Consider the following 16,612-nt stretch of genomic DNA (forward strand, 5'->3'; position numbering starts at 1 on the left):
TACCAGCTAGCTACCTTAGGAGCTTGGGGTGAGGAGTTAGAGTTAAGGGAATTCAGTAGGTAGGCTCATACACAGTTATACACAGAAATCAGTAACTTCAGTCTATACAAATAGCAACCACAAGCTATGATAAAAGAAAAGAACTATTTTATAACAATTAAAAAAAAAATAAGATATCAATACCTGGGAATAAACTTAACAATATGCAAGATGCATAAAATATCAAAGTGCTGAAACTAAACTGACTGGGAAACTTGACTAAGTGAAAAGGCTTAGCATACTTTTTGGCAGTCAGAGCATTATTAAAAGGTCAGTTCTCTCTTATGTATCTATAAATTTTACGCACTCTCAATGAAATACCAAGTCAAACTGTTTCTAACTTGATATGGAAAAGTAAATATTCAAGAATGTCCTCAAAATGTTTTAAATGAAATGTAATGGGAGTGCAAGCCTTAACAGAAACTAAATATATTCTAAAGTTACATTAGTGTAAGTTGTGCAATACTCATGCAATGAATGACAGATCATGAAATAGAAGAGAAAATTTTTTTAAAAACCACAAATAGACCAGTTTGCAAGGCAGACATAGAGACACAGATGTAGAGAACAGACGTATGGACACCAAGTGGGGAAAGTGGCGGGAGGTGGGGGTGGGGTGTTGGGGGGAAATAAATTGGGAGATTGGGATTGCCATATATACATTACTAATAAGAAAAAAAATATCAAATTGTACACTTTAAATATATGCAGTTTATTGTATGTCAATTGTATCTCAATAAAAGTTCTTAAAGAAAAAAAACCACAAATACATACAGCAAATTAGTATATAATCAAGCTGGGATTCCAATGCCCACTGATGTTTATGTAGTAGAGAAAGAGACTATTGAATAGCTGACTTAGGGGTGATATGATAACCATTTGGGGAAGATATTAAGCTGAGACCATACTTCATACCTAACACCAGAATAAACTCCAAATGAATCAGAGATTTATAGGTGAAACGTGGAACTGTAAACTTACCAAAAGAAACATGGGAGAGATTATTCTTTTATAATCCCAATTGGGGAAGACCTTTCTGACTATGGTACAACACTAGAAGCCATAGAAGAAAATATTGACAAATTCAATAACATCAAATAAAAAGTCCATGCATTAAAAATCACCATAAACAAAATTAAAAAAAAAAAAAAGATAACCTAGGGAAAACATTTGTAGCTTACATCTTTAACTAACAAACCAATAAAAAATTGACAGAAGATAGGAACACATAGTTCCCCCAAAAGGTATACACATTATTCTGAAATATATGAAAAAATGCTTCACCTCATTATTAATAAAAGAAATACAAGTAAAAACTACGAGATACTGTCTCCTCTATCAAGTTTCAAAATATTCACAGCCCTGCTTTCATGTTGGCAAGCACTCTCATATAACACTGGCAGGAGTGTAAATTGACACAAATCTCCATAAGGAGAGTAATTCCTCAAAAACTTCAAAAATTATAAAGGCACATGTCCTTTGACCAACCAGTTTCACTTCTGGGAATTTATCCTACATAGTCATACAAAATATATATATGTACATAGTTATTCAATATATCATTGCCCATTATATCAAATGATTGGAAACAATCTAAATATCTATTAATAAGAGAATGTGCAAATAATTATGGTAGATTTATCCAGTTGAATAGTATGTAACCATAAACAACAGTGGCATGCCCTTAAAGCAAGTTGCAGGACAGTGCAGAATATTCTACCATTTATTAAAAAATAAAAGGATAAATAAACATGCTTGATAGTATATGTAGAGAATTACACTGGAAGTTATACAAGTTGACTTTGGGGAGGAAAACTGGGTGTCTGGGATAGTGGTGGGAGGGAAAATCTTCAAGATATACCCTTTTAACTTTTTGAATTTTAACCAAGGAGATGAATTGTGTATTTTTAAAAATCAGCAAATACAATTTTAGGAGAATGTACTGGATACAAAGAAGGACAAGACAAACAAAAATTAACAGACGTGCCTATAATGCAAAGACATCAGTGCACAAACAGATCTAGTGTGTGTTCTCAGCCAGCAAGCTGGAAAGCAGAGTGACTTTGGTGGCATATGATGGAAAGAACTTAGAATATGGACTTGTCAAAGTATAACTTCTAAAAACATGATTCTCCTACAAAATAGGGTTATGATGATGACTAAATATCATGTGCATGTGTCAGTTGTATACACTAAGTCCTGTACAAAACCATACAAGTATTTAGTATCAGGATAGGATTGTGGCAACCCAACCTGGTACTTCCTTTAAGTTCTGTTTTGAGAGTCAGCTCTCTTAATTTAGTCAGGGAAAGCTTTCTGGAAAAAATGACCTTGAACAGCGTTACAAGGGGAGGAAGAGATGTGATGTGGCTGTCAGGAGGTGGGAGGTTGTCCCAGACATAAGTGACAGTTTGGACAAAGGCTTGGAGAAAGGAAAGGGTGAGCCCATCCCAGGAGACCACAGAACTGTCAGCCTCACAGGCTGACGGGATATGAGAGCCGACAGTCTGATGGGCAGACACCGCAACATCATAATAGCTCACCTATCCCAAGAAACATCAGGGTGGTGCCTGTCAAAATTTCCCCCAAACACCTCTAAAAACAGAAGAAAGAAAATAACTCTCCAAACAGGCCACTACAATTGAGACACTTCTTTAAAATTCTTGTGTTTTCTTCATAAATTCATGAAAATTTTACACTCCATTCCATTCCCAAGATTACGTTAATATTAAGAATAATAGTCCCCCTCCCCCCGCCAAGAAAAAAAAAACTTTGCTAAAACTGAATTCCACCAAGATGTTCCATATTTATCCTGTGGTTCACACAACCCAAGAAGTTTAATTATCCTGGTCTGAAAAGCACTATGCTATTAGTGCCTTACTATGATACTGGTTATGACATCTCAGTGATAAAACGCTACCACACAGAAGAGTCCACACTTGGCTGAGGTCCCCTTGGTACTTAGGAACCAGAACTTGGAAAGGGGCCAAAAAGAGGGCATGCCCTAGGCAGAAATTCCACTCTGCAGCCATGCTTCCTTCCAGCCTTCTCTGCAGCCCCCTCCTCTTTGCAAAGACTCCCACCACTCATGAGCCCCCAGCCTGACCCCTTCTTGACTCTCAGAGGACTAACTCGTTTAGGGAGATTTATGACTACTTGGATTGGTCCAAAGTTCCTCATTCGTTTGCCCCCTTGAGTTTTTCTGCTCCATCACTGGGTGTGGAAGTGGAGCCCTAGAGGGGGCAAGGCAGGGAAGAGCAGTGCTGTAGACTCAGAACAGAGATTTATTTCCATCCGAGGGAAGAGCAGTCTGAAATCTGTGACTTGGAAACCACCCAGACACAACAGCTCCTACCTACTGCATGGAGCCCTTTGAACCACACACATAGTTCTGCTCCCTGGAGCCTCACCCCCTGGGGCAGAATTATTATTTGTTGATGATTAGGACCAGACTGCTGAATGCAGAAAGGACTCTACTAAACTCAGACTGCAGCCCTTCTAACTGGCTCGTGGATTGTGTGTTTCCCTTTGTTAGAGGCTGCATATTTTGCTCAGAGACTTGGTGACAAAATTAATGAGTGCTTCTTTGTGTCTCAAAGAGGAATTAGGGGTTAGGTGATGATTCTTCCTTGATCCCTTCTTCCCTCAGAGCTTGTTTTTATTACCGGCAAAGGGGCTGGTGAATTGCAAAATAGGAGATCAGAAGAGCACGTAAAATATCTTTCCCCATTCATTTCAAAACAGTGGCGGCTGGGGAGGGAATGCCGGATGTAGATGAAATAGGTGAAAGATTAGCTGCTGTGGTTGATTGTGAAGTGGGTGTGTCAGGAACGTGGGGGTTCTTTACACTGTCCCCTCTACTTTTTTTTAGGTCAGAAATTTTCCATGATAGATTTTTAAGAAATCCCTGCCCTTGTGGAGCTTATATTGTCCTTTTCACTCCTGGTTCCATCCTTTGGTGGCTGGTCCACGAGCACAGATGTCACTATCACTTCTCTGCAGAGGGCTCTCTGGCAGGGCTCTGCCTTCACCTCTCTGCAGAACTCTTACCAATCTGAGGAGCAGCCTCTCCAAGTAGCTTTTTTCTCCCCAACTGGGGGAAGGGAGGAGGAGGGGAGGGGCAGGGAAAGGGAAGACCAGGACCCCTAGTTTCTCACCTACAGGATTAGCCCTCCAGTGAGCAACTAAGACCAATTCTAGCAGAGATGAGAGCTACTATTCCTCATCAAACTAATGCCTGAGAACCAGACTCCAAAGTAAAACTTAAAAATATAGACTTCCAGGCCCTACGCCCATCACCTTATGGTTGTGGAGGTAGGAATATGTCATTTTAAAAGCTCCCCTGTGACTCAGCTGCATCGCCTATTGTGGGAACCACTGCACCAGGCCAGCACTTAGCATCAGGTTGGTGGGGTTGCCAGTGTGACCTAGAAGATGTTAGCCCTAAAAGTTTGATTCAATCTGCCGTTCCACTGTGGACCCCTCTATTGCCTTACCGTTTGCCCTGATGGTGCCTAGAGATCTCAGTACCCCCTTAACCACCCTGTTTGCTCATTTGTCTTTTAGCAGTCTTGTCCCAGCGGGCAGCTCTGGTTCTGCTTGGCAGCCCTTTCCTGATGTAGGTAACTAATAATCCAAATTCAAGCTAGAACACTAGTGACCATCTCACCAGGTATCCTGCAAATTCCTCAAACTCAATGTAAATGAATTCACTGGGTTCTCCTTTCTCAACCAGCTCCCTCTCCTGGCTTCTGTGTTTCTTTCTAGCCTTAGAATCTTAATTCTTCTTGTCTCCCTGGCTTAAAATGCACATTATGACTGACTTCTCTCCATCTCTCCCCATCCTCCATGCTCTTTCTAATCAGCTACAAATTTCATTAGTCTACTCAAAAATTTACATTCATTACCCTTCCTTGAAGGCACATGGCCTCTGTCCCAGCTCAGCCCTCTTTACCTCTCACCTGGAACACTGAATGCCTTACAGGTGAACTTCACCTCTAGTTGGTCCCAATGCCTTCCCTCGCCTCCACCACTTGCTTTCCCACTTCCTTCCTTTAAGGTATTCACAAGAAAATCTGACCACTCTTCATAAAGACTGTGCTGCTCTCCAGATCAAAAACCTTCAACAGCTTCCTTTGCCTACTGAATAAAGCCTAGACATTTTTTCAGTGATTTGGCACAACTCCACCCTTATCCACCCACATGTTTCTTATGCTCTCGTGAAATGTTACCACTCCTGGAGCCTTCAAAATTGCTCCCATTCCTACCCTCTGAGCCTCTGCCCTTACCATTTCCTCCATCTGGACTCCCCACCCACTTCTTACTCATGTATTGAAATGTTACCCATCCTTCAAGGCCTGAACTCAAAAGTCACCTTCTCCATGAAGACTTCCATGATTGCCAGCAAGATGGGACGTTGTGCTGCTGATTCCCAAGGCGAGTACAATTTCCCAGGACATTTTTCATGCACTTTTCTTACTGAGTTTATTTGATTATTGCCATAGCTTGCTTACAAGACCATGCATTTCTTTAGGGTATGTTTCTTCACTCTTTTTGTATCCTCCCCTGCATCTAACCTAATGCTTTGCATGAAAAAGCTGCTCAAAAACTCTAAGTATTGACAGGTAATACATGAAGTAATTAATAATAGATTACATTGGAGCAAAGGAGGCTGATATTCAGGTAGTACACTCATTATTACACATGCAGTATTAAATGTTGGAATATTTCCATTCTGGCTGATGAGTTTAAGCTCTGGGTCCCTACTCGTTCCCCCTCCGCCCCCCCGCCCTCCCCGCAACTGCCCTGGGTATCTTCCTCGAAGATTCTCTGAATCCCCTGTATGACTCAGCAACTAAAGAGGGGACACAGCACAGCAGAAAGTCTCCAGAGTTAGTTGGTGCCTCCACAGTGATTTTGAATATCACCCAGGGGGTGGAACAGCAGCAAACCAAACAGGGTTAATGAAATGGACTTTTACGGATACTGTTCTCATGTGGGTACAGAAAGAACTAGAAATACAGAATGGTTTCTGCACACCTTAGACTAGTAATGTTCTATAGTGGACAGAGAGCATATTAATGTTTGTGTGATGACTAGTGAAGCGTGGGTGGGTATTACTATTAGTAATAACAACAACCAGATTTAACAAAACACTTTTACTAACCTTATTTAATTTCACCGGAACTTTTAGAAGCAACTGGTAGTACCTCATTTTACAAGTGGACAGATAGTCCCAGAGGACCAGATAGATAGCAGCGTACCCAGGTTCCTGCAGTGAGAATACATGCTGTCTGAGGGCATGGAGCGTCTCCATTATTTTATGCTGCTTCAGCATCAGGCAGCAATGATGCTGTGCCCTTGATAGAGACAGAGGAAGGAAGGAAGGAAGGAAGGAAGGAAGGAAGGAAGGAAGGAAGGAAGGAAGGAAGGAAGGAAGGAAGGGAAAGAAAGAGAGAGAAAGAAAAAGAAAGAGAAAGAGAGAAAGGAAGGAAGGAAGGAAGAAAAGGGAAGGAGGGAGGGGAGGAAGGAAGAGGGGGAGAAAGGGAGAAAGAAGGAGAGAGAAAGGAAGGAAGAGAGGAAGGGGAGAGAGATGAAGGAGGGAGGGAGAGAAGAAGGAAAGAAGAAAGAAAGTGAGAGAAACAAACTGAGAAGCAGGAACATTTTGGGGCCTTGCCAGGTCTTTTGACCCCACACCACACCATATTAAGCATATTAAAATATACTCAAGCTCTAACTCTTTTAACTATAAAAATTTTGCAATATTTTTTATAATTTTGAAATTTGGCCTAGCAATGATTTCTTGGCAATCACTGCACGTAATTAGGAATTCTGCCAGCGATGAAGAACTAGCCAGCAAGTTGTTTTCAAATAGGTAAAACTCTTTTGATAATGACTGTAACAGTGAAAGAAAATGGCATCATAACATCTTTGTAGGTATAGTGAGGTACCTAACAATTTCATTTTCATGCTTTTCTTTCTGTGTTGTGAAGCTGACTACACTTTTCAGATCTTCAGCATTTTTAGGTCTCCAGCACTAGCCTTGGACTAAACAGCCCTGACTGAATAGGTCAGCAGAGCTCCACTGTGAACTTAATGGGGACACTTGAAGTGCCACCACTGAGGTGCCACCCGCCACCCCCCAAGGCATATTTATACATCTTCACAGGCTGCAGACCTTTACTTCCATGGTGGAGTTCAATCCATCTCTCAGGGGCCTCTTCCGGAAACTCCCTCCCCACTTTGGAGCTGCCAGCGCCAAGGTGGGAAGCCGTGCAGCCAAAGGCCTCCCCGCCTCGCCCATCCCTGAGCCCAGAGAGAGAGGAGAGGCACAAGTGGTTAGCAGTGAACACTGTTTACTCGAGCCAACCTGAGCACATTCCCAGCCCAGGCTGCAGTCAAAGATGACGCTAAACAGTCCTCCTTTACTTTGAGGGTTGCTATGACGGCCAGGAATTTGCACACCAAACCAGACCTAAGGAAGAATTCTGTCCTTGGCCCAAAAAGTTAGTGGTTCCACGTGGTTCTGTTTTTGGTTCCTGCTGTCCCCTTTGACACCTAGCAGATGGAAGGATCTCTAAATTGGGGATTTGGAAATGTCCTAACGGAAAGGCTATTTCCAAGCTGGCGGAAGCTGTGTTAGAAGGAATTTAGGTGTAATTGAAGAAATTTCTTGGCAAGAAAAGTTGGAAAATATTACAGTAGGTCCCAGAGAAAACCTCGTTATTCTCTCGAAAAATCTTTTGTATTTGTTTAGTGTTCTGTGGTTTGCTAAGCACATTCACATAAATTATCTCATTGGATATTCACATCTGCCCAGTAAAGAGGTCAAAGTCGATATTATTATATTCAACCAAATACAAGAATATTGAGGCTCAGTAAGAACAAGGGTCAAACAGCTAACAAGAAGCAGAATTGAGATTTGAATCTAAACTTTCCGATTGGAGATTTAGCTCTTTGAATTACACCACAATGATCTCCAAGAGATAAACTAGGTAACATTCGATCTGGACACCTTAGGAAGAGATTTTTTTTTTTAAGTAAGTGATGTTGTAGATGAATGATTTTTTTTTTAATTCTGGTAAAATACAAACAACATGAAATTTATCAACTTAGCCATTTTGAAGTGTGCGGTCCAGTGACATTAAGCACATTCACATTGTTGTGTAACCACCACCACCATCCATCTCCAGAACTCTCTTACTCTTGTAAAACTGAAACTCTATATCCATCAAACACCAATTTCTCATTCCTGCCCCTCCAGAAATCACATTCTACTTTTTGTCTCTGTGACTTTGACTATTATACATACTTCATATAAGTGTAGTCATACAGTATTTACTCTTCTGTGACTGGTTTATGTCACTTAGCATAATGTCCTCAAGGTTTATCTATGTTGTATAGCCTGTGTCAGAATTTCCTTCCATTTTAAGGCCAAATAATATTCCATGGATGTATATGTCTCATTTTGTTTATTTATCCAGTTGCTGATGGACGTTAGGGTTATTTCTACCTTGTGGCTGTTGTAAATGATGCTGCTATAAACATGGGTATACAGATAGCTCTTTGAGTCCCTGCCTTCAATTCCTTCAAGTATATACCCAGGAATGGAATTGCTGGGTTGTATGGCAATTCTATGTTTAATTTTTTGAGGAGTCATCATACTGTTTTCCACAGCAGCTGTACCATTTTACATTCCCACCAACAGTGCACAAGGGTCTTCACCTCTCCACATCCTACCAACACTTGCAAAATTGTCTGGTTTTTTTTATATTTGCATCCTAATGAGTAGATGGATAATTTTTTAAGGACTTTTATTGGCCTACAATAAACTGCATATATTTAAAGTGTACAATTTGATATTTTTTTCTTATTAGTAATGTATATATGGCAACCCCAATCTCCAAATTCATCCCACCCCAACCCCTCCCCTACATTCCCCTCTCCGAGTCCATATGTTTGTTTTCTACATCTGTGTCTCTATTTCTGTCTTGCAAACTGGTTAATCTGTACCATTTTTCTAGATTCCGCATATATGCATTAATATACGATATTTGTTTTTCTCTTTCTGACTTACTTCACTCTGTATGACAGTCTCTAGGTCCATCCATGTCTCTACGAATGTCCCAATTTCATTCCTTTTTACAGCTGAGTAATATTCCATTGTATATAAGTACCACTTCTTTATCCATTCATCTGTTGATGGATAGATGGATGATTTTTAAACATGTGGTTGTCCAGGACAGCTTATTCAGAGGAGTTAAAGAATGGTCCTAGTGAAACTAGCCTTGCTTCCACTTGACGGGCCAGCCCCAAGCCCATCTGGGAACCTCACAGAAGCATTCATTCCACTGGATACCAGGGAAAGCACTTGAATAACTTGAGCAAATCCATGATTTTCTCTTTCCGGTGATGAACTGAAATACTAATCCTCCTCATAGGGATTTCATAGTGAAGACCTATGAGTGAGAATTTGTTATATGATGTGCATTGGACAATAACTAGAGGCTGTGTGTGTGCTCACATAGGCAAGTGTGTGCACCTACATGGATGAAGCTCAAGGTGCAGAGTTCCAAGAAGAATTAGATGGCCAATGGGCAAGTTCTCTTCCCAAACAACTATAGAATCTTAGGACGGCAGTTCATGTCTGTGAGCTTCTATCTTTTTTCTTTATCCAACTCTTGCCCATGTCAGAGGGTTGAGTTAGATTGTATCTTTAAAGGACTTTGGAGGAAATGCTCTATATGTACAATACGTGATTATATCTGATCATGTCCAGAGTTACAATTCCCTCACCTGGCAAGAACTGTTGGATTTCCTATAATTTGGTTCAGGATAGCAGGGAAGCTCAGGGCTGGTGAGATTGGGACTGGGAACTATTTCTCAATCTCCCATCCTTGGGTGTTCAAGCCCTACCCACCTCAAATGCCACCTCCTCCCTGAAGCAGCCCCTGATCACTGTGTTAGGAAGAAATATTTTAAATTCAATAGCCTTTCACCTATGCCTTTCTTAGGCCAATGGCTGTGCTTTATCTTAGGTTTATGGTTACTTAAGAGTATATTACATATCCCCCTTTAAACTGGATGCCCCTTAGGGGGAAAATGCCATTCTGATTTGCACATCATATAAAGCCAATGTTTACCAAAAGCTCCCCAGCAAACTTCTCTTATGCCTGACTCATTGGCTAGACCTCTGTCACCTGGCCTTCTCTGAGGCAAGGGAGGCTAGGTGCTTTTATTTTTCCGCCTCTGTGGTGGAGTTGTGCAGGGAATGGGCTGGGCAGCCAGTGGACAGGGTCTGCCAGTGCTTGACACATCCTTGGGAAGTTGGAGGGGAGGGCCCCACCCTGAGTCCTGTGCCGGGCCTGTTTCTTCTGTGTGCGGTGCTATGTCTACTATGGGTACACACTAAACACTCCTGGATTCATCAATTCTCTACTGCAGCTGAGAAACAGGGGAAACAGAGAAGAATGACCAGCTCAAATCAGGTCATGCCAATTCCTACAAATTACACTCCCAATAATACTTCCCTCATGTTCATAAAGAACTTAAAATTTTACAACATTCTAGCATCCCTATTTTCTTCAGGTGAAAAACTGAGACTCAGGGAGGTTAAATAATTTGTTCACGATAACCAGTAACTGACAGTGCCAGCAAGGGCTCAGTCCTGATCTCCTGATCACACCTCGTGCTCTGTCCACCATTCTCCACTGCCTCTTAGACAGCAGTTTCAGGCCATAACTATCCTATACCTCACCCCGCCTCCTGGGAACAGTATAGTCGGGGAGATGCAAGACATCACAAGACAGTGGTCTGAGTTTGTGTCACTCAATCGTGCATGTGTTGTTGTCAGGAAGGTGGGGGATGGTTCTCGTCCCCTGCCGGCTCCACAGCCTGGCCACTGCAGACACCAGTCTTCTCACTGAGCAGCTGCAAACAGCTGCTGACAGCTCCTAGCATCTCAGCCTACAAAAATATGAGTTCCCCATAGGACACCCTTGGCATGTTCAGGCTTTGGATAAAATTGTCCTCAGTTTTATTGGATGGATTTGACAGCCTCATCCATTACTAGAAAAAAAAAAATCCCAGCTCTTTCTGGGGCCCTGTCATACCTGTTTCTGCCAGCAGACACTATGGAGTTTTCTGTGCTCGTTCCTGACCTTTTAGGAAGAGGCAGAGCCACTCTCTGTGATAATGGTCCACACTGCTGGAAAGAGAACGGGCTGGTCTCTAGGCACCTGGTCTCAAGCTTGGCTCTGCCTCTAGCTTGAGTGCGACCCCGAGATAGACCTTCACTGGCTGGATCTCAGTTGACAAAGTGAGGAAGTTCGACCAAAAGGAACTCTTAAGACCCATCCAGCTTGACCGCGGAGACAGCAGCTGCACAGAGGTGGAACTAATGGGGGCTCATGGCTGGAACACTTCTGTTAGGGCTGAATGAATGGAAAGCCCAGGAGAGCTCATGCAGCTGGGGACAGCAATTGGCCGATCCGCAGCTGGGGACAGCAATTGGCCGATCCCCAGCTGGGAAGATAGGAACGATTTCTATCTTCCGGTTTGGTCGTTTGTGTTCTCTGCCATGTGCTGATGTGTTACAGAGGAAAACATGCTGCTGGATTCTCAGGAAAATCACTTAGGTCTGTCAGGCTGCAGAATGAAGCTAGGCATGGTTGGTGATCAGAGTAGGCCCACAGGAGACGTGGCAAGAGCACTGAACTAGGCATCAGACCAGGGCTCTGATCACTTCTGTGCCACCAGCTGGCTCGGTGGCTTTAGGCAAGTCGTTGCTCCTCTCTGAGCTTGAGTTCTTTCCATTGAAATAAGCATGTTAGATCAGATGCCTCTGATAGTCTTTTCAATCAAATGATCTGAAATTTAGAGCTTCATCTTATTCCTCTCTCACAGGCTTCCTTAGGACAGCTTGTCTTGTGGGTAATTCTGAGTATTACTAACCAAAGAAAAACCTTCTGATTTTCATCTTAACTTAAAAGTGGGGACTGAGAAAGAGAGACAGCACAGAAATACTTTCTCTACTCCTTTTGCTGTGTGTTTCTAAGGAAGTTACTAGATGTCAATAAACCCTTAGAGGAAGGAGATGCTATCTCTCCCCTTCTTTGAGAGGTAAAAGCAGCCCCTGCAGACCTGGTTACAAGGTATCCTGGAAGTGTGCATTGTTGCACTAAATAAGGGGGAACAGAGAGAGCTGTGGTGTGCCCTGTAGTAGGTGCTTTCTCTATATAGTTTCACGTAATCGTCTCAAAAACCATATGAGAACTTTTATAGATCACCCGAAGTAATGGAGGCTGAGGGAGGTTAAGAAACTTGTCCAAGTTAGACACAGTAAGGAGAGCCTTGGGAATTCAAAATCAGCCTGTCTTCCTCCAAAGCCTGAACTGCGTCTCTGAGGACATCACTTTAGCAGAAATTGAAAGTAGGATGTGGGGAAGATCTGGGAAACCCCGGATCTAGCTGACCTCAGGGAAGAAGGTGGCATGTAAAGCGAAGACTCTGACTGTAACTTCTTAGGCTCAGCAGCTACATAAACCTTCTCTGTTTTTCATCTTGCCTCTTGACTCTCCCACTGCTACCCCAAAACCCCACTGGGGTCACAGGACAGGCCTATGCATCCTGGGCCCCGGCAGGCATTTGGAAATGACAAATATCCTACAGGAAACCCGAGCCCCACCAAATCCCTGCCTCCTCAGCTGACCACACAGATCAAAGCTGGGGACTGTCATCTCGCAGTGTGGGATAGAGCAGGGCCTGCGGTTCTCACCTCTCCCCCAACCCTACCACGCCGTCGGTGGGCAGAACAGCTGCTTCCTCTACCTCGGTGAGAACCTCTCATTCCTTAGCCTCCATTAGCACACAGGGCTCCTTAGACACAGCCTCAGTAAGGATTGTCCAGTCAAGACCCCAACAGCCAGCCAGGGCCTCTTGCAGAGAACAAGTACAGTGAATAGCCAAGGCAAGAAGTGATGTCCTTGTGGGATAGGAAAAAATATGTGAAGTTAACCTTGTTTTAATAGAAAAAGGAAATGAGACAGAAGCTGGCTCTTTTTATACTGCAGGGAATGTACAAAGGTGAGTCAAAAATTATCTGCACTCCAGTTATATTAAAACTTGTGTTGACCGCACTGTCTTATCAGCACTTTCCATTCAAGGCTACTGTCTCCCCAGTCACTGCTGTGCAGGTGTGAACGTGTTACATCAGTTCATTTGTGACTGCAGTGTGAGCACAAATGGATGCCCCACTTGTGATTTGCACGAAAGAAGAGCAGCATGCTGTGATTCGTTTTATGTGGTCTGAGGGTGTACCTGATGCTGTTATTTATCAAAGACTTTGTGTGCAGTGTGGAGACAGTGTTTTGTTGTGAAGAAGTGTGTATGAATGGATACAGATGCTTATTGAAGAGCTGAAGCCTAAACTTCAGATTAAACGCAGGGGACTGCTATGCAAGGGCATTGTGATCTTGCATGGCAATGCATGTCCCCACACTTCTGCCCACACTGTCAACACTCTGCCAAAACTTCATTTTGAGATGTTAAAGCATCCTCCCTATAGTCCTGATCTTGCTCCATCAGACTTTCACCTGTTTGGTCCCCTGAAAGCAGCCCTACAAGGACGAAGGTTCACTTCTGATGAAGAAGTGAAGACAGCAATGCATTCATGGCTCACAGCTCAGCCTAAAACATTTTTTAGTGAGGGAATATGGAAGCTTGTTGACAGATGGACAAAGTGTATTGAAAGCAAGGAGATTGTGTCAAAAAATGATGTATTTGTCTTTTCTAAAAGTTATTTAGAATAAATTCTACAGCCAGAGTGCGGATAATTTTTGACTCACTCTCGTAATTCTATGAACTCGACTTAAGTTTTAGTTGCAGTGAATATTTACTGAGTCTCCTATATGTTACACACTGTGGTAGGCACCTTCAGAATCTCATTTCTTCCTCATAACAGCATGAGGAAAAGAGGAAAAGGCTCCATGACATCAAATGACCCATTCAAAGCCACTCAGAACCTAAACTGTCTGCCTCACAGCCCACAACTCCTTCCATTATCCCACAGCTCCCTTGTCCTAAATGCCCTCAGGAATGTGTCTTCCTCTGAGAGAACAGGACACAGGCGGATGCTGAATGCAAAGGGATGAGATGACGGGGGCCATGGTTCCCAGGTGTCCTGTGGGATGAGACAACAGCACAGATCACCTTCCCTTCCTGTTCAGGGCAGCTTCCTTTCCTACGCTGGGTACAGGATCCTGGCGTCAGCTCCATAGCACGCTGCACTGTCCCTTTCAGAGTATTTCTCACTCTGCTTTGTAATTGCTTGTTTTTTGTCCATTTTCCTTAACCCACCATACGCGTCTGGATGGCGAGGACAGCTTTTCTTTGTTCACCATTGACTTCCCAGTGCTTGGTACTTAGTGGGTACTTAACCAAGATTTACTGAATTCTTGATTCAAATTAAAAATAAAAAAGTGGATGGATGGATGGATGTGGTTTATCATCCTCTCTGAGTTACGTGTTTCAAATTAAATTGCTCTTTCCGTCCCTGACAAGTTAACTTACTTGACTTCCTGGTAAGTATCACTGTCAAGAGACAGTGAGGGCTTTCAATTTTCTAACTTTAAATCCTGGCTCAATTATTTACTAACCATGGAATGATATGCAATTTATTTACTCTCTCTGAACCTTAGTGTCCTCATTGTAATATGGTATAGTAAGGCTTATTGATGACACAAAATCTCTGGAATATACTAGAAGGTCTATAAATTGTAGCTTTAATCTTAGTATATATAACAATATATTAGATCACTTATCTTTGGTGCCTCTTTTCTTACACTCCCTCTCCCACCCGCAGTGACTACTGGATATTTAACCTGGCTTATTTTTCTCCCAACTATCTTCTATGTTTGTTTCATCACCCTCACCTCATCTCGCCATTTTAACGCAGTAGGTTCTAACCAGTTTCTCTGCTTCAGGTTCTTCTTCAAACACTTCACGCATACCCTGTTGTGGCCCTAGAATTCCTATAGAGAAGAGGTTTAAGGTGGCTCTCTGGCTCTGCACAGAGTGAGGAGGATCAGGGACTTGTCTCAAAGCTGCATGTGCATATCACTTTACAAAATGAGAAAATGTAATTGTTTATATTAAAGCAGGGTGGGTAGGGAGCTTGATGGTTAAGAAAGGGTACTAAAGCTCTCCATCCTTGGCCAGCCCTTGGGGTCACCTCTGGGCACTGCCAATTTATATCTCTTAAAATATGGTTCTCATCAAGATCCTTTTTGCTAAAATATTTTCAGCGAGTCTGGAGAAGGTGCAGAACAAGTTCCAGAATCCTTTGCCCCACATTCAGGACTCTTCACGATTTTGCTGCAGGCTAACTGTTCCAAGGCATGTTGCACCAACACACCAACACCAGTTTTTCATTTAATGGATCTCATTCCATTCAGGGCCCCCTGCATACACCACAGCTACTCCTAACTCCATGTCTTTGTCCAGGAGTGCCCCCACCCCAGTGGCCCTCCCCAGGTCCTTTCGCCTGGTGAAACTCTCTCCATCCCCCAAAGCCTGGCTCAAGAAGTGTTCTCCCGAAGAACATTCACAGCCACCCCAGCCTGCTGTGCTCCCTCCCTTCCTGGAATTCCCAGTGTTTCTTATTGTCAGGATAATTTATTCTAGCACTTAACTACATAACTTTCGTGTTTGTTGTGGAAACATTTCGCATGTTGATGTTTTCTCTCTCACTGGACTGAGAGGTCCATTTAGGGTAAGGACTGCCACGTACCTCTTTGGATCCCCACGGCACCCAGCCCAATCAGTGTAGGACACGGTGTAGGTAGGCAATGCGTTTCTGAGTTAGGGAACCATCCCCAGGGGCACTCTGCTCTTCTGGTTCACAGATGCCCGGCAACAGAAAAGAGGCTTCAGATTCAGGGGCAGTCCTCCCTAGAGACCTGAGGACTCTCCCCAGGGAGTCTATGCCCAATATATACTGGCTATAAGACTTTAGACCTGGGGAAACCGAGTGTTTCCCAAACCGAGTGCTGACCCGATCTCAGCCAAAATCATCAGAAACTGGCATTTCCTATGCTGGTGACTAACGACTTGGAGGTGAAGGCATCTTGTTATCTTCAGCCTGAGCCATGTGGATTTAAACACGCCTGACGACACCCCATACATCTGTCTTCATGTGCACACTAGCCCTCACGAAATACGTGGTGTCACCAGGTTCAAGGAAAAGGCCACCAGTGAGGGAGGAGTAGAGATGGGACTTTAAAACTTTTACAAAAATATCTATTTTAGAAAGAAATAAAAAGTAGAAGCCTGGGTGAAGTGTATCCAAGAATTCTTTGTACTATTTTTGCAGCCTTTCTGTAAGTCTGAAAATATATCAAAATATTAGATAAAATTTTAAGACAGCAGTGACAAAAAGTCTCCTTTATACACTTTCCCTCCTACCTTCCTCAGCCTTTAAGAGAATTAACGTTTTCAACACATTCATATGTGAATTATAGTTATGAATGTTTCTATTTCTTCTATTAGACAAGAAGTATAAAATGGAAAAAAGTAG

This window comes from Hippopotamus amphibius, chromosome 9 (genome assembly GCF_030028045.1).
Source record: "Hippopotamus amphibius kiboko isolate mHipAmp2 chromosome 9, mHipAmp2.hap2, whole genome shotgun sequence".
Classification (NCBI taxonomy): Eukaryota; Metazoa; Chordata; class Mammalia; order Artiodactyla; family Hippopotamidae; genus Hippopotamus; species Hippopotamus amphibius.